The sequence below is a fragment of the Mycteria americana genome, chromosome 4 (assembly GCF_035582795.1).
Source record: "Mycteria americana isolate JAX WOST 10 ecotype Jacksonville Zoo and Gardens chromosome 4, USCA_MyAme_1.0, whole genome shotgun sequence".
In the NCBI taxonomy this organism is placed as follows: domain Eukaryota; kingdom Metazoa; phylum Chordata; class Aves; order Ciconiiformes; family Ciconiidae; genus Mycteria; species Mycteria americana.
The window spans coordinates 87449472-87466206 of record NC_134368.1 but is presented as its reverse complement, the minus strand read 5'-3'; the positions used below and the strand labels follow the sequence as shown (position 1 = coordinate 87466206).

At 38.3% G+C, this 16735-nt stretch overlaps 1 pseudogene; it reads right to left on the bottom strand.

Annotated features, from left to right (window-relative positions):
* Nucleotides 1-12360, bottom strand: part of LOC142409244 (bifunctional heparan sulfate N-deacetylase/N-sulfotransferase 4-like) — a 47550-nt pseudogene extending 35190 nt beyond the window's left edge.
* Between the last annotated feature and the right edge of the window lie 4375 nt (nt 12361-16735).

Below are 16735 nucleotides of genomic sequence, written 5' to 3'. Positions count from 1 at the left end.
ACCCCTTAACACAAGCTATTTGAAAATGCTTACCTGAAAATAGTAATAAACTACTGAATTTCAGAGTCACCAGCCAAACTGGATTGCTGTATGACGGTGACTCTGAGCCGAGCTGGTGACAAGGCTTACAGTTTTCTATTGAAGAATATCCACATAGAAATTTCAATTTTTTAACACAGCAAATCTGAGGATTTTACAAGGAATCTGAATCAACTGCTATTTACTGTTTTGCTCAGCCAAAGATGATGCATCCAGACATTAACCTAATGGCAACCAGATCACTTCTGGCAAGCAAATACGTAATGTATTCACTGCCACACTCTAAGCATATCTGAAACACACTATGATTGTGGCTACACAAACAAGTTACTTCAAGTTGGACTAAAATTTTAGACTTCTGGTGCATGAGCTGTTCACCATGCTATAGCCATTCCCTTCCTCCAGTGTACATGAAAAGCAGCTCATTTATCTACAAAGATAGACTGTGCTATCTCACTGGAGGCAATTGTGTGACCACAGGCAGTCACAAAAGTCTGTTTGAGATCTACAGTTTGAGATCTAAAATAACTTCTCTGCATAGTCATATAGCAAGAAGCAAGTCCTTTGGCAAAGCATCAAAGTATTTTGCAAAGTACATCTTTTAATGTTCCCAACACAGAAAACCTGTTATGGAAGTGTGCTACAGATTTTTATGGGCATGTAGTGTCATATATAATTGACTATCTTTGTGTGTCATATATGATTGATTATAAAAGTCAAGATTCCTCAGCAAATTTGTACTAACTCTATTCATTATTTAGAGAGAGCATCATCACAACTGGAACTTGGCATTCACGCTGACCATAGTAATAAAAAAATTCGGACTCAGTGATCAGCAAAAATGATCAATGCACGTGCGCGCACACACACACAAATGTCTTTGTCAGGTAGGAATCAGGCAAATCGGTGGGTTCTCAGCAATGCTGGCATTGCCATTTATTTAACTGTACCCATTATATGTGTAACAGATTTCTCAGGCCTTCAGCTCTGGCCTACCTAGACCTCTATGAATACAAAATTATTTTCACTAATGAACTAAAAAAAACCCCCACCACAATTAATAAGTAGCTTCTTTTCCTACCCGCCATAACACAAACTTGCAGATCATTAACTCTTCCTCCCACTAGAGCTGATAATGTCATTAACACATGCAACGGTGCTAACGCAGAAGCACAATTGATGGTTTACATCATTCTATGTTATTTCACTAAGCACCACGGCTGAAAAATAAAGCATTAAATTCATAGCAAAATCATTTCAATTCACCTACCCCCAGTTAAACATTAGTCTCTAACTTGGTCATCATACCAAAATAATTTCCCAGAACAAACTCTAAACTTGTTGACTGCTGAACAAATTGAGCAAGGAAATAGCTTTTTGTATTTTTAAACATCTAATTGATTCTGTGGCTCTGTGGTTCCTAGTCAATACAGCAGTAATTGGAATCATCATGACTAATGCGCAGATCATTTTACAGGCCTTTCTTATTTGCATAAGGACCTCCTCATCTGCCTTCTCACCCTCTCCAGCTTTTCACAGTATTTTTTCTACTCCTATCCAAATTACCTGTGATGTGCTAGACAGGCTCCATAGCCAGTATGTTTCCCCAAACGTAGTATTCTCCTTTAGTCGTTCCTCTACCACTACTGCCATGGTACTGAGACTGTTTTTCACCATACTGCGTCCAAGCAGCTGTGGTTAGTTATTCCCATTTACAGCTTTACTCTTAGTATGAAGCATCACCTTATGGAAGCGCAATGCTCTTTATTACTATTAATAATAATAATTAGTTGTTAAGCTCCATATGCAGTTCTTGTTAGGCAGAGCAAAAAATCATGTTTATGCTTTAGTTTATTAAAAACATTATTTAACTTGCTATTAAAGTATTATTTTGAGTATGTCTGTCTGATTACGTGGGCCCTTATATTCAAACAAAAACTTCCTTTTTCACCTTGCGTGTACTATGGGTCTTGCTTGCCATTTGTATATCAAAAAGCAAGATTTCCAAAATACTTTCCACCTGCTTAGTTATCAGAAGATGGGCCTTGGTTCTCTCAGGGAACCAGCCCTTTTTGGAAGCGTCAGTTTGGACTTCTGGCATTTCACTGCTCACTTTTGGAAAACCTGAAAATAAAGTCCAGTGTACTCTGTCCTTGTCAGAAAGAGGCATTGTCCCACCTGATGCATAAATCGTGTGTTCCTCCTGTATCTTCCGATACTCTCATATTTATTAGCGGACAAATAATCTGTTCCTCAAAGACTTTTACACATTCCCTTGCCCTCAACTTGTACCTGCAAAGCAATTGTGATTCCAGCTGTGTCACTCTTAAATATGCCATTAATTACTTCAGTAAGACATTATACCATACTCAGAACAGACTGTAAACATTTTATGTCATTAGGTAATGCACTGAGGCTTTTTTTAATGCCCTAACAGCTCTATTTATATACTATGTTCTGCATAATTAGCTACTAATGAGGCTCTAACTTTCACTGCTCTAAGGCCTAGATATCTGCTCCTCTTTCAATGAATTCATTTTTGCTGTCTCATTAACACACTAAAAAACCTGAAAATTGTGTTTTAATTAAAAGTTAAACTACATCTGTCTGGAGACACTAATGAACGGATACACTCCAAGGGAAACACAAAAACTTTGTCAGTCAAGAGGACAACATGCCCGTATTGCAAAAAGGGTAACACCAAAAGATAACATAGCTCGCTTTCTTATTTTCAAGGGCGGGGTCTTCTCTACTTTTTTTTTTCCCCTCCTTTAACTTTCTCCTTTTCTTTTTTCTGCCTCGTGACCAACTAATCTTTAAAAAATAGCCACAAGTGGAGTTCGTTTTCCAAAAAATTTAAAACTGTTACTTTTATTTAATACACTAGCACTCCATTAGATAAATATATGTGTTAACACTAACCCTAATGCACACAGCCCACCTCCTGTGTCAGACTTGTTTTTGTATCTTCAGCAACACTGCCTATCCTCAGACTGACAAGTTGTAAGCTAGACCCTAAGAAATGATAAGACTGTCTTAAAATCATGATGTGTGTGTGTATTTTGAGTCTTCCCAATGCCTTCTATTCCTGTCAGTCTCCTGAATCACATTTCCTGCTTTTTCTCCATAGCTGCAAGGGCTAAAAACATAATAGCAGAAATTAATCTAATTACGTGACTTCACAACCATTGCAATAAAATCATGAGCACTGACCACGATGCTTCATTTCCTGATTTCTGCAAACGCTTTAAGCAATTAATCAAGTAACATACTAAAATAAAGCAAGTTGTCAGGTAGAAACAGTGAGTAATTTTGAAATATACTGGAGAAGGAACAGCATCCCAATAATCTTATCAACACACAGGCAATTGATTTTACAATGTTCCAGTGGTACAAACAGAATCAGTTTTTGAAAGAGACCTCATAAGAGAATATACAAATAAAATGTTATTATCTCCAAATCTAAAATAAATGCAAAGGAAAAAAATGTTAGGAATTATTCTATGGTTGGATGTTCAGCGTGCAGTCTGACTGATCCAAAATGTGCCAACTCCACAGGCTCTCAGCACATGCTGCATGACTTACTGTTTCTTGTCACCTTTGGCAAGCCAAGGAAGTCTGAAACATATAAATCAGCTGGAAAAGCCATTCAGATGGATGAACCAAGGTGTCTCTTGAATTCACCTCACCATTTTCTAGTTCTTGATAGGAATAGGGAGGTATTACAACTCCTTAAGAGCCTGAATTTTTCATTTATTTAAGACTTGCCATTCTAATTCAGTTACACAGCCTTATTAGGTTCAGCAGTCACAGAAAGATCCATCAGTAACCAGAAATTGGCAAGATCATTACCCACTCTTTTAACTTCAGCCCATCGCTATTTCTAACTCTTAGTTATTATGCATCGGAGTAGTAAGTCTTCAGGATCAGTAAATCCTCGCACCACTTAAATAAAGATGCGCCGGCACACTTCTGCTTAAACCTAATTAAAATTTTAGTATTACAGACAGATCACAATGGCTCAATCTGAGTGAGCCAAACACAAATGTCCCAAATGTGGAATATCTGCATATCCCAAATAAACATTGTTTGCTATCTTTGCACACACCTGCCAAACTAGTTATCTGTATGTTCTTTAAAAGAGTCCTGCAAAGGACTTCAACTTCAAATGCATCAATGGCATGGATACGGGAATGCAATGACAAGTGTTGCCATAACTTGTAATGTAAACTAAAACCATAAACTAAACATAAAACATAATAAACATAAATTATAAACATAAATAATATAAATAAATATAATAAACATAAAAACGTAAACAAAAAAACTTGTAACATAAACTAAAAGAGGGTAGATTCAGGTTAGAGGTAAGGAAGACATTTTTTACAATGAGAGTGGTGAGACCCTGGCACAGGTTGCCCAGAGAGGTGGCAGATGCCCCATCCCTGGAAGCATTCAAGGTCAGGTTGGACGGGGCTCTGAGCAACCTGCTCTAGTGGAAGATGTCTCTGCTCTTGCAGGGTTGGACTAGATGACCTGTAAAGCTCCCTTCCAACCCAAACTATTCTATGATTCTATGATAACCTGTAACATCTCCCTTTCTCTTTCTACCCCATTTTAAGCTGTTTCTAATCAGTGCCTAAGACACTTTTAAAATCAGTAACGAATTTGTCCCATCTCTTCAGAGTCACAAAAGAGAACAGCCTACGGTTCAGCACTCTAAAACACAGTGCTTCTTGATGATTCACTATGATATCCTTTTCATTTATGAAGAGTAAGCACTGGTGAACCCAAAACTTTTAAATTGCTTTTCAGGAAGAAACCCCCACATTTTTAAAATTGAAAACATTGCTTTTAGCTTACAATCATCTCAACTTAGAGGGGTTTATTTGCTTTTAATAAAATGCCAGCAAAACTCATTTTTTGTACCAATGAGAAATTGAGGGCCAGACTTCCAAACAGTGGAAGTTAAACACCTACACATTTTTGAAGAACCTATTTGGAAGCCATCTTAACATTTAGGTCTCTGAAAAACCTTAAAATAGCTTCTTCATAATGGTCTGTCACAATCTAAGTAACTCAGAGAAAATATTTTGACTTGCATGATTCAAATAGTTTTTTGAATGTATGTTTACTACCTACATATATTTTTTCAGCACCTAATTCATTTATACAGAACGACTATTATTAATGATTCAGTCCTTAGAAATAAATAATGAAGTTTCCCCTCATACTAACTGGCTAGACTAATGTAGTTTCCAAACTATGTTAAAGCAATGTGAAAACACATATCCATTTGCAAACAAATAACACAGGAGAAGGACAGTATAAATAACAATTAACATAGAAGGACCACAAGATGTAAGGAAGCAGAACTTTTGAAACTAGGTACTGTTCTAGAAATATTCAGAAATCAGATTCAGTATTCTTAGACATAAGCACCCATAAGATACCACAATTAGACAACAGAGAAGGGACGGTATTATTCTTACTGGAAATTCTTGATAGAAGCCGTATCAGAGAAATACACCGGAGGGAAGATCATCATGCAAAGACTTCTGGATTAATTGCCTGCTTCCTTTGCAAACACATGATTCTGAACTTGCCATTTCTCCTCACTTCTTGGGATAATCTGAAGCTCACTTAGCAGATGACACCAGACCCCTATATACTGTCATGAGTTCTGGTTCTTAGTCTTAAATTCAGGTGCTTCATTGTGATAGCCTTAATGTGAAGAGTGCCTTAATCTCTTATGAAGGCTTTTCCTAATATTAAACTAAGTGACGGTATTGTGAATGCTTAGCAGCCTATTCTCCCTAAAGATGAAAATCCAAAGTAAGCCAACTTAATTAAGAATTAATTCCCTTTAAATCACAGCCTGAATTGTTCATTTCTGCTTCAGTCTCTGATCAATTATTTGTGGCATGAAATGATTTACAAGACACAGGGGCAAATTAAATTAGGTGACAAAAGTGATTCCATCTCTCATCAGAGATGTGCCATCCTGTTTTTAAAAAAATCATGTATTAATAAAAAGTTTTGGCCTGCTTACAAGGCTCTATGTTATGACTTTGATATTTCTTCACATAGACCCACAATGTCATTTTCATTTTATTACAACCACCCCTCTTTTCCTGCTCGAAGGGATAATTGTCAAAACTGTGTTTTAAAAGAATGCATTAACTCCTTCAGAATTCTCTGAAAGTCTTCTGACTTCAGCTGCTGAAAAAGTGCTGGCTTCTTTCAAACACTTCACATCAAGACTGTGGATATAAATAAACTTCCAATTAATTGACATTGTTACTGCCCTTCAATGGAATAACTCAGCCCAAATGTTGATTATTTTTTTTATGCTGAACAAAAGATTGTGCTATTTAAGCAGCTGAATACACAAAGAAGGCTACACAATTATGCTAGAACATTTTAATTTCTGAATACTACTTTCTAAATCTCTTGATATGAGCTTCTGGATCCGGCAGTCAGAGGTCATAACAGCTGCCAATACGTTAGGGTTTTTTTAAAGCTTGTTGCAAACAAAAGGAAAGGCTGGGGAGTACTAAGAAATGTCTTTTTGACAAAAAACAAATAATAAAAACACAACAATTTTTTTTTCATGATCAACTACGACGACCGAGCAAATAGGATTAGTCAGCAAGCTGCTCTTAAAAGAAAAATATTTTAATGTATTCCGGATATCAGTATAGTAGGATAGGAGACAGTAGTCTTCAATCCAGACTTATGGAGAAGAAACGGTCCTTTAAGAGGATCTATGGCTTCACTCTTCAAATACTCTTTTGAATTATGTACCATATTGCACAAATCTGATCTATTACAAAGGCAACAAGATTGCTTTAGGAAACATTTCCATCTCTCTTGTTGATGAAGATTGTCTGTTTATAAATTACAGGATGAGTAGCTGACATATTTTAACGAGTGCTTCTTGTAAATCCCAAGGAATCCTTTTCAATATACTACTGGATGATGATTTTTAAATGCTCAAGAGAATTTTCATTTCAAATATATGTATCTTTTAATGAGTCTTAGAAAACAATGACATAAGTAGGATACTATGCATGATGAAGAGAGGTTCAAAGAGCCACAGCTGCAAAAAACCATGGCTAGAAAAACTAGAAAACATTAGAAATATGTAATAAAAGCTGGAGCTCTGTATCCATATTTAGGTCATCAGTAAGTTTACCAAAATGTTGCCATGTGATTTAGGAATGCAAGAATGTACTGAAATTAACTGGTGCAATGCATCAGTTGACTTTGCTTATAGAAAGCAAGCATATTTGTCAAGAGACTAAAACTTGCTACACAGACTCTGCAAGCAAACTAGATGTTTTTAGGGATCTGCAATGAGAATAGGTTACAAATTACTAAATTGGCCAATTGCTTAGTTATCTCAGGTATTGATGACCTGCATTTTTCCAGAACTAACATCACAACAGCACTTACACCATAAAGCTGAATTTTAGACCAACCATTTAGACAGACATCTACTCTTGAGTTTCCACTGTTGTCCTCAGTTGAGGCTAAAAAAGCGCATACAAACGCATGCCGTTCAGAAAATATGCTATTACCAGAAAGGAAACAGAAAGAAATAATATTAAAGTTTCATATTCTTAATCATGTTTTGTCCTCATCACTGAATTAATTTTCTTCACTTCAGCATGGGCATGTTTGCTACATTTCCCTCTCCTCTGCAAAGACAAAAAAAATTAACTGTTTAAGACAATTTAATAAGAATGACACTTGAATAAAAGCAGAGGGTGAAATCCCTAATCTATTTAAGTAAATTCCACTGCCTGGGGGAGTTGGGGGGAGTGATCCTTATACTCAGTGCCTATGGAGTCAGCCTCTGGTGTATCTGACAACATCCTCTGCTTTCACCAGGAATGTTTTACCAGGAACTCTGCTAGCATGGGAGGGACAGTGCAGTAGCATTGGATTCAGCCAGTTCTGGATACTCACCCAGAAGCCCTATACATGCAGTCCATTGTCTTAGAGAGAATTTCCTCATAATTCACTCTTAATAGGAGTTCTGTTGGTTTTAGCTCCTTAAGCTGGAGCGGGGGGGGGGGTGTGTGGTAAGGATCTGCTAAAAATGCTTTATAGAATTATTTCAAAACTGACAAGTCTACTCACAACAATTCATGTTAGACAATATATAGAATCACAGAATGGTTTGGGTTGGAAGGGATCTTCAAAGATCTTGTAGTCCAACACCCCTGCCATAGGCAGGGACATGTTTCACTATATTAGGTTGTTCAAAGCCCCATCTGACCTGACTTGGAACATTTCCAGGGAAGGGGCATCCACAACTTCTCTGGGCAACCTGTTCCAGTGTCTCACCACCCTCATCATAAAAAATTTCTTCATTATATCCAAACAAAATCTATCATCCTCCAGTTTAAAACCATTGACCCTTGTCCTGCCACTAAGGCCCTGGTAAAAAGTCTTTCTCCATCTTGCTTATTTATAAGTCCCCTTTGTATGTTGAAAAGCCACAATAAGGTCTACCCAAGGGCTGTCTCTTCTGGAGGTTAAATAACCCCAAATCTCTCAGCTTTCTTCATAGGAGGGGTGTTCAAGACCTCTGATCATCGTCATGGCCCTCCTCTGGACCCGCTCCAACAGGTCCGTGTCTTTCTAGTATTGGGGACCCCAGAAATGGATGCAGTACTCCAGGTGGGGTCTCACAAGAGAGGAGTAGGGGGGAGAATCACCTCCCTCGACCTGCTGGCCACTCTTCTTTTTATGCAGCTCAGCATACAATTGGCTTGGACTGCAAGTGCATATTGCTGTCTCATGTCCAATTTTTCATCCACCGGTATCCCCAAGTCCTTCTCTGCAGGGCTGCTCTCATCGCCCATTCTGTAATGATACTGGGGATTGCCCCGATCCAAGTGTCAGACCTCTCATGTATTATCTGATCTGGTTGAGATCTTAAAAATTATTGTAAAGAGTCCTATACCCCCAAGAAAAAATATCAAGGGACGTCTCCAAAGAACCCCAAAAAAGAAACTCTGCCTTAATGGGCAAGGCTGTATGTGAGAAGATGCGCCTATCTGTGGTGTTGCATGGCACTGAAAGAGCAGAGTCAGTCTCAATAGTTACACTGGTACTTTCCTTAAAATTATCCACTTTCTCAAGAGCATATGTCTTAAAAAAAAAGGTGGCTACAAGGTAGGAGAAGGTCTTTTACTAGTCTGGACTCACAAATATACCTGATGCATGCTCTTAAAAGGATTGTGTTTATTTATCTAGGTAAATAATAACTGTCCTTCCTCTACCACCACCACACCTTCATGCTGTCTCTACAGCATCTTGTTTAATTGCTGTCATGTGTCAGGGAAGGAACTGATCATCCACAGAGATCATGAAAGAATTTCCCTCTGTCTGCTGTACAGCACTGAACACTGAAATAGCTAGCTGCATGAAAAGAACGATTATCAGCAAATATTTGAACAAAGAATGATGGAGTTGGTATTTTTCATGAGTAATTCTTATACTTGTCCTATTGTCATCTAGTTATGCCCAAGAAATGCCATTAGTCAATGGGACTTCTTGTGTGAATAAGGATAACTCTCATGAGAAGCTGAAGAATTAATTCCTGAATAGTTAATTTTAATGTACAATGTGAGCATTTCAAATGGCCTATTTACACTATTTTAATCTGAATAAAATAGAAAATGTCACCTCAATGCAAATACAACATTCCTGTAAATTATGCACATTTTTAAAGCTAATGAAGCTGTCATTATCTTATTAAAATTTGGCATAGCAGATATTTTTAAGTTATCATCATGACTTCTAAAATATTTTGCAATGAAATTATTTTAATTCATTTGTATTACTTGTAGGCTGTACAAAACTATATTTTTATCTTGCCTATTAAGATGAATGATGGTATTATGTTTTATTATACATGTTCAGTCACATTCAAAAATTTGGCTACCTTCATTTCCCACATCAATATGGATTGTTTCAAACCTGGTCTCAGTGAAATCAGAAACAAAATTTCAGTTGATTTCACTGGAAGCAGGTCTAAATAATGAATTTATGCTGATGATAATAAGGATAAAGAATTATGTTTAACATTATGTTTTTCAGTAATTTACTGGTATATACGGAACAAAATAATCACAAAGAAATACGCTGCTTTTAAGTTTCGATTTAGCTAGGTAAACATAGGTCAGGCTTTAACTAGTATAGAGAGACATATCTTTATTTGAAGACTTGCTCTTTTCCCTTTATCTCATTTGCATTTGCTGCATTTATGATCAGAGTTCATAAATACAATGACAGTGTGTATTTTTTCTGGGCACTGTAACGAATGCAGCAAAAAGTAATCACCCTGGTAAACCCTGGGAATTAAAATTACCCATGTTCACACAATTGCCCTCTTACGTGCACATCCCTGGCATTCCTTCCTGTTCCCTCTGCCCCAACACAGATGCCACCTATATCAACTGGAATGTACCTATTCAAGAACCAGGCGAGCCTTTTCTGTGACAGAAAGGAGATGGCATCTACGAAGATTAGCTTGTGAAGCCAGAAGTTTTAATTGCTGCCAAACAAACTGTAGCATACAAAATACTCTGAGAAGTTCCTTCTGAGAGCTGATTCAAAGACTTTTTCAAGCTGACCGGATTTATTCATGTGTGGAATGATTGAATTGGAATATTGTCCAGTCTTTACCAGCCAGTGGTCTCATTGCAATTTCAGAAGCTTTGGTTATATGAAGTAAAGGAGAATGGTGGTTAACACAGCAGTCCTTAAGACCTGAGCTGTTATACAGATGCAATGGAAATCCTTTTAACTGGGTGTTGAGCAAATTGTTCTCATTAGCCTTATGAAAATCAATCGTATCAACACTGCAATCCAAGCAGTACCTGTCCAAAATGTTTCTATGCTGTGCACCACTATTTACATATTTTAAAATATTTTCATAAATAATTAGTGCATGTTTTCCCCTTCCTTTATCACTGAGACTTGGCACATCATTAACTTTGCCTGCTGCAATCTCCATGTTTTACTGAAATCAACTTGTTCTGAGATTGCAATTATGTCCTGCCCCTGCTGTGAATACTGCCTGTCCACTAACAGCAGGACAACAGCTTCAGTTCTGGGTACATCAACTGCTTTTCTGTTTTTGCCTCAAGCAGATGAGAAAGTAAAAGCTCTATGTCTCCACATCCCATTCTGAGGACTGTCTTAGAAACTTCCATTTCTTGCTTATGTCCACTGAACAAGTAGTAAGCAGAAACAGCGATGCTTAACGTAGAGAATAAAGTCAAGAGACCAGCCAGTCTTAAAAAAGGTCTAGGAAACCTGACCACAGAGTCCACAGTTCATGAATTTAAACCTAAACTGTTCCACACACTGCAGACAACAGGAGTTTTTCTATCTGCAGTAGATAGAGTTTGAATCAGGTAGTAATGGGCACTGAGAACAAAATACTGGCAAGGGTAAGGAGAGACCAACCACCGGGTTTTCTATTCAGAAGCCATGGGGAAGAAATACAGTATCTCTGAAGAACGGCAGACCAGTGAAGGCTAATGAGCTTTCATTACCATTATAGCACCAAGAGCAACAGCTCTCTATTCCTTTCTAAGAGAGGGGGGCAGACTGCATGGATATCCAGACTTTGTGCTGTCTGGACACAACCTCCAAGACACTTCAGGTAGGAATGGAGGAACACAAAGTGTCAGCTGCCCAAATGCTTTCTAACAAAATAAGGACCAAAAAACTTGGCACTGTCAGTGGTCAAGACCAAAACCCATCTCTAACCTTGGGAAGATTTGTCAGGAATTATTCATTTACTTAAGGCATGCCTCTGCCACAGCCTTCCCAGGGGCTGTGCTTAGACCTTCCCACTCTAGACCATGCTGAGGCAGCTCAACAGTCACAGAGGTTTCCTGCCTCAAGCAAATCCTCAGGCACCAGGTCTGCTTTCCCCGCCAGGGTCTCTTCCCAGTGCTCCTAGCAGTGCCAGGACCTGTTCCTTGCCTGGCAGGTGACTCCCCGCTGCCTTCATCCCTCCATACTTGTGCTAGGCACGGTGGTGGGGCAGCCCAGAAAGGGAGAGGGAAAGTGCCCAAGAAATTGGGACCCAACTTCATGTCCCCTCCTTTGTGCCCCAGCAGGTGCAGAGCTTCACCCACCCCAGGCATGCTGCAGAGGACCTGTGAGGTGTCTGCAGGACCTTTACCACTTCCTAAGCCCATCTCTGCCTGGATGCATGGTCCTGAGGGTTGAGCTGCTGTCCTCATAATCAGCAGATGCCCAAGCAGCTGCAGGGGCATCTTGCAACATCTTCCAAAATGGGAGCCCCCACATGCACCGCAGCCTTCTGGCCCTTCCCCAGCAACTCCTACCAGGGCAATGTCATTCCCTCCTCCAGGCTGGACTAAAAAAGTAATGTTTTGTCTTTGACTTTGTGCAGGACAAATGTTACAAATGCCAGGAAGAGAGAAGAGAGCCCTTAACATGCAGCAGCTATAGCAACTGCACCCTGCCTGGCTTAATCCAATTCTGCCCGGAGCCCGTTAAAAAGACTCAAGCAGCAGGAATGATTCACAGCTCTCTTACTCAGCACAGTTTGCAATGCAGCTTCTCACCCTGCCCCAACAATTACAACAGGGCACACACTGATGGGGAAATATCAACCTTCATATAGCAGTGGCCCCATACTGGGGATGGGGGGGGTTATTTCTACCCCCTCCCCTTTTTTGTACCTTCAGACTTCTTGCCGTCTTTCTGTATATGTATGTGGCTCAGGCAAAGACAGTTGACTCATTCAAATCATATCGATGTAAGTCTTAAGAGTATGGAAAAGCACTAACTAAAAAGAAAGTGAGACGAACCTAGCTCCTCTTTCTACAAAGTGAAGCTTATAAAGACTTGGACATGAGTCATGTATTTATAATCCTGTGGCTGTTGCAGGACAGCTATATAGAAAAAAAACCCCCACAGTTTAATATAAATTAGATTGCTGGGGAAAGAGGAAGAGGGAGGGAATTTTTTTTAGATGATCACTGTTTAATCTATGGCTGCAGATAATACCGATAATGTTAGGCTCTGCTATATCAAGACACTAAGTCATATTCCCATCCTATTTACAACAGGGTAAATCAGCAGTAACTGTGAAGTCGAGTTCTACCAATGTTGTAAGTTACAACAAAATTTCTCCCACTGGGATTTTACACGCAAATTCATTTTGCTGGAAACAAATTCGGGAAAATATTGTATTCCTCTCACAGTGAAGTGATGGATTAGACAGCCCCAAAGGATGTTCTGGCTCTGTCGTGGTGCTGCTGCACTGTTTGCTTTCAGATTTAGGCAGCTTCTTAGCAGAGACCTATGAGTGCCATTTGCTGCTACCAACACAGACAGCTGGAAATGTCCCCTGAATAACGGAGAGCTTTCAGTCACTAGAAAGAGTGAAGTAGCAATTCAAGATTAATGTGCAAGTAAGTGAGAAAAAGGCCTGCAATTAATCAGATGCTTCAGTAATTCCTAAACGCTTTTTCTTTGACTCTGCTTTCCTCAAGAACATGTAAATGAAACTTTAAAAATACACCTGATTTTTTTTCTTTGTAATGAAGATAAAAATTCTGCTGCTAAAATGGGAGACAGACTTGTAAGGAAAATTAAAATGCAGCTTTAAGGTGTGGTGATATCAGCTGCTTGCTATGTCACCATCTATTTATTAGCACGGTAGCTGCCACCGATCAAACTGAAGAAGAAAACAAAGTAAAAAAAAATTTGTGGATTTAATAATTCATTTTATATTTTAACAAGAACTCATCTAAATCATTGTCCAGTAACTACCTCTGTATCAAGACTCTCTACAGTCTTATGGGAATAATACTAGATTAGAAAACTGGTAGAAGTACTTTGCAGGCTTCATTAAGCTTAAACAGGATACAAGCTAGTGTAGGGCAAAGACAACATATTATTTCACAAGAAGAGGCTGAAGAATTGGAAATTGTTTACTAGACAGTAGAAAAACTCAGCTGAAAAAATTGCCTTGCAAAACTAAGCGGAACATGCTAAACTGATGCAAGTCAATTCAAACATTCACACAGATGTCACAGTAAAAACGGTGTTGGTTATCCAACTAACCACTAGCAAAGTGACATAACTATGAGAAAATCCCCGAGACAAAAACTGTAAACTGACAACTGCCAATTGCTTATTCGCCTTTGAAGATTTCAATACACCCTGCCACAACATCTAACAAACCGCATGGTTTGCTGTTACTGCCCCTGGAACAGCAATGAAACCCAAACTCAATCTTGATGAGAGATGCTTATCTGAAATAACTGTTATTCTGGCTCTCAACTAAATTAAGTTTTGGTGTGGAAGAGCATTTTAGTTAGCGATGAGTCAACACAAAATTAAGCATGCTAAGGATTGCAAAACAAAGTATTTGATTCTCTGGCAGGTTTATTTTGCTATCCAGACGCTGCATTGTTGCCTGCAGCCAAGCAGAGAAGCTTCCTCATTGCTTTGGATGGAACAAAATGGTTCTATCAAGGAGCAATCTTTTGTGCTAGCAGTATTTTAAATACCTCCTATGCAGCTGCAGCATATCACCTGCTAAACACATGGTCTTAAATTAACAACCTAGACTGGATGCTAAGCAGCTCTCAGGAAGTCCTTTCTCTAAATCCTTAAGAAGCTGATCAAATGCCCACTCCTCATCAAGCAATTTCTTGTTTGAAGATCTAGGATAAGAAGCGTATTTCTTCATTATCTTCCAAGAACTTGGGAGAAACTATTCCTGATTGTCAGGGGTGGGGGGTCTGAGTGCTGCAGACTGCCCCTCCTGAAAAAACCCTGCCCTCTGGGTGGTGTGAAATATTCTGGTTCTCTTGGTGGGACATGTACAATGTAAAACGTTTCTGCAGATAAACAAGCAAAAGAACTTCATGGGTTAGGCAAAAAAAATAAAACTAATTTCTGCAGATTATATATACTCTTTAGAGTAGACAATTACTTTTTACTGAGTTTCTCTCTGTAGCTTCAGAAGTAGAACAGAAGGAATTTTCCATTGGGGTATCTGGATGCTCTTTCCTCTTATCATAGCACTATGTCAAGCCTATTTCGTCATTCAGGAAAGTTACTTTTCCATTACAGACTCTTGGAAAATGGAATTAAGATGAGAAAATATGTGTTATGAAATCAATTATAGTCTTAATGGGATTTTTCAATGGCAGGCCAGAGAACAGCAGTATTTTTTTACCTTGTCTGTTATCCTTCTACTAACTTATTTGAACACATAAAATATACTGCAAGAAATAAACAAGAAATTGAGAAAGAAAGAAAGAGATATAATAAGAATATAATGATGTAAGTTCCACATTTGATGTAAACTGATATGGCTTTAATAAAGTAAATGGAACTACAACAATTTTATGAGCTGAAGCTCTGTCAAGTCTTGACATTATTTCTGGCTAGGAGTTTTATACAGCCATCTATAATCAGGATATCTTTGGACTTTCTAGAGAAAAACTGCTTAGGAGAGGGACATTCCTTTGTACTTCACTGAACATACAGTTACAATTAATGTTATGCTGCAGCATTTCAGAGATACTTATTATTGATAGTATATGCAATGTGAAACAGTAAGAGGCAGCTACACCTGAGTGGGCGTAGACAGCAAGACCTCACATGACTCCAAGTCTATGATTTGCAGTTCTCTGAAGATGCCATGCCATATGTTCTGAACAAAAGAAAACACAAACGGCTTTTCCAGTTAGGAGAGTTTAGGTTCATTTAAAGCCACTGCCAAGAAAACATGTTTAAATTGCTGTTTTGCTTCATTTTTAAGATCATTATGTACAGAATTTATCATCTATTTGAAAAGAGAATGGGGCAAGGAGATAGTCAATTTTGATCGTGATTATTTTGAAAGGCAAAAATCAGTTTACCTGTATGATTTGTATGGGGGTCAACTACAGATTCCAGATATCACTCTCAAGGCCTTTAGTCAGCCAATTCAGTGAAAAATTTCAACTGTGGAGGTTTTGTTTGTATGTAGTAACTGTGGAACTGATTGTCGACAGTCTCTGTTCAGTCCTGAACTGGAGACATGGGTCTGTTACCCATAGATGTATGTGGTATCTTGTTTGGCTTCCTCCAGATTATGCTATGCAGTGAAATTACCCAAATTTTTTGGTGAGGAAATCACTTATGTTTTGAGTTAGTTTAGTAATACATTTCAAGCTCTTATTGGACATATAGAATGCTTGTGTACTATATTATTTTGGTGACATGTTAGATGGTTTCTCTTTTTCTAATTTCGAAGGCAAGGGATATTAGGCAGAAAATAAAGTTAAAATAAAGGGAAAAGCAGCATCTTTTCACATCCTCCTTTCAAGATATAACATTTTGGTTCACTGCCACCACCACAATTTATTCAGAAATTGGGAAAAAGATGCTTATATAGTAAAGATGCCTAATAAAGTAATCCTGGAAACTAAGCCAATCTCATTTACACATGGTGAACACTAAGCCAACAACAACTAGATAAACAACACAACTACAGCTATAATGCATGTTGTCTAACACAGCATTTTGCAGATATATGGAGATACAGGTTTATCCTATTATTACTTAGAGCAAGTCGAACCACAGTGTCACGATGACAAGTCTAACCTACCATATCCTCTATCTCCATAGG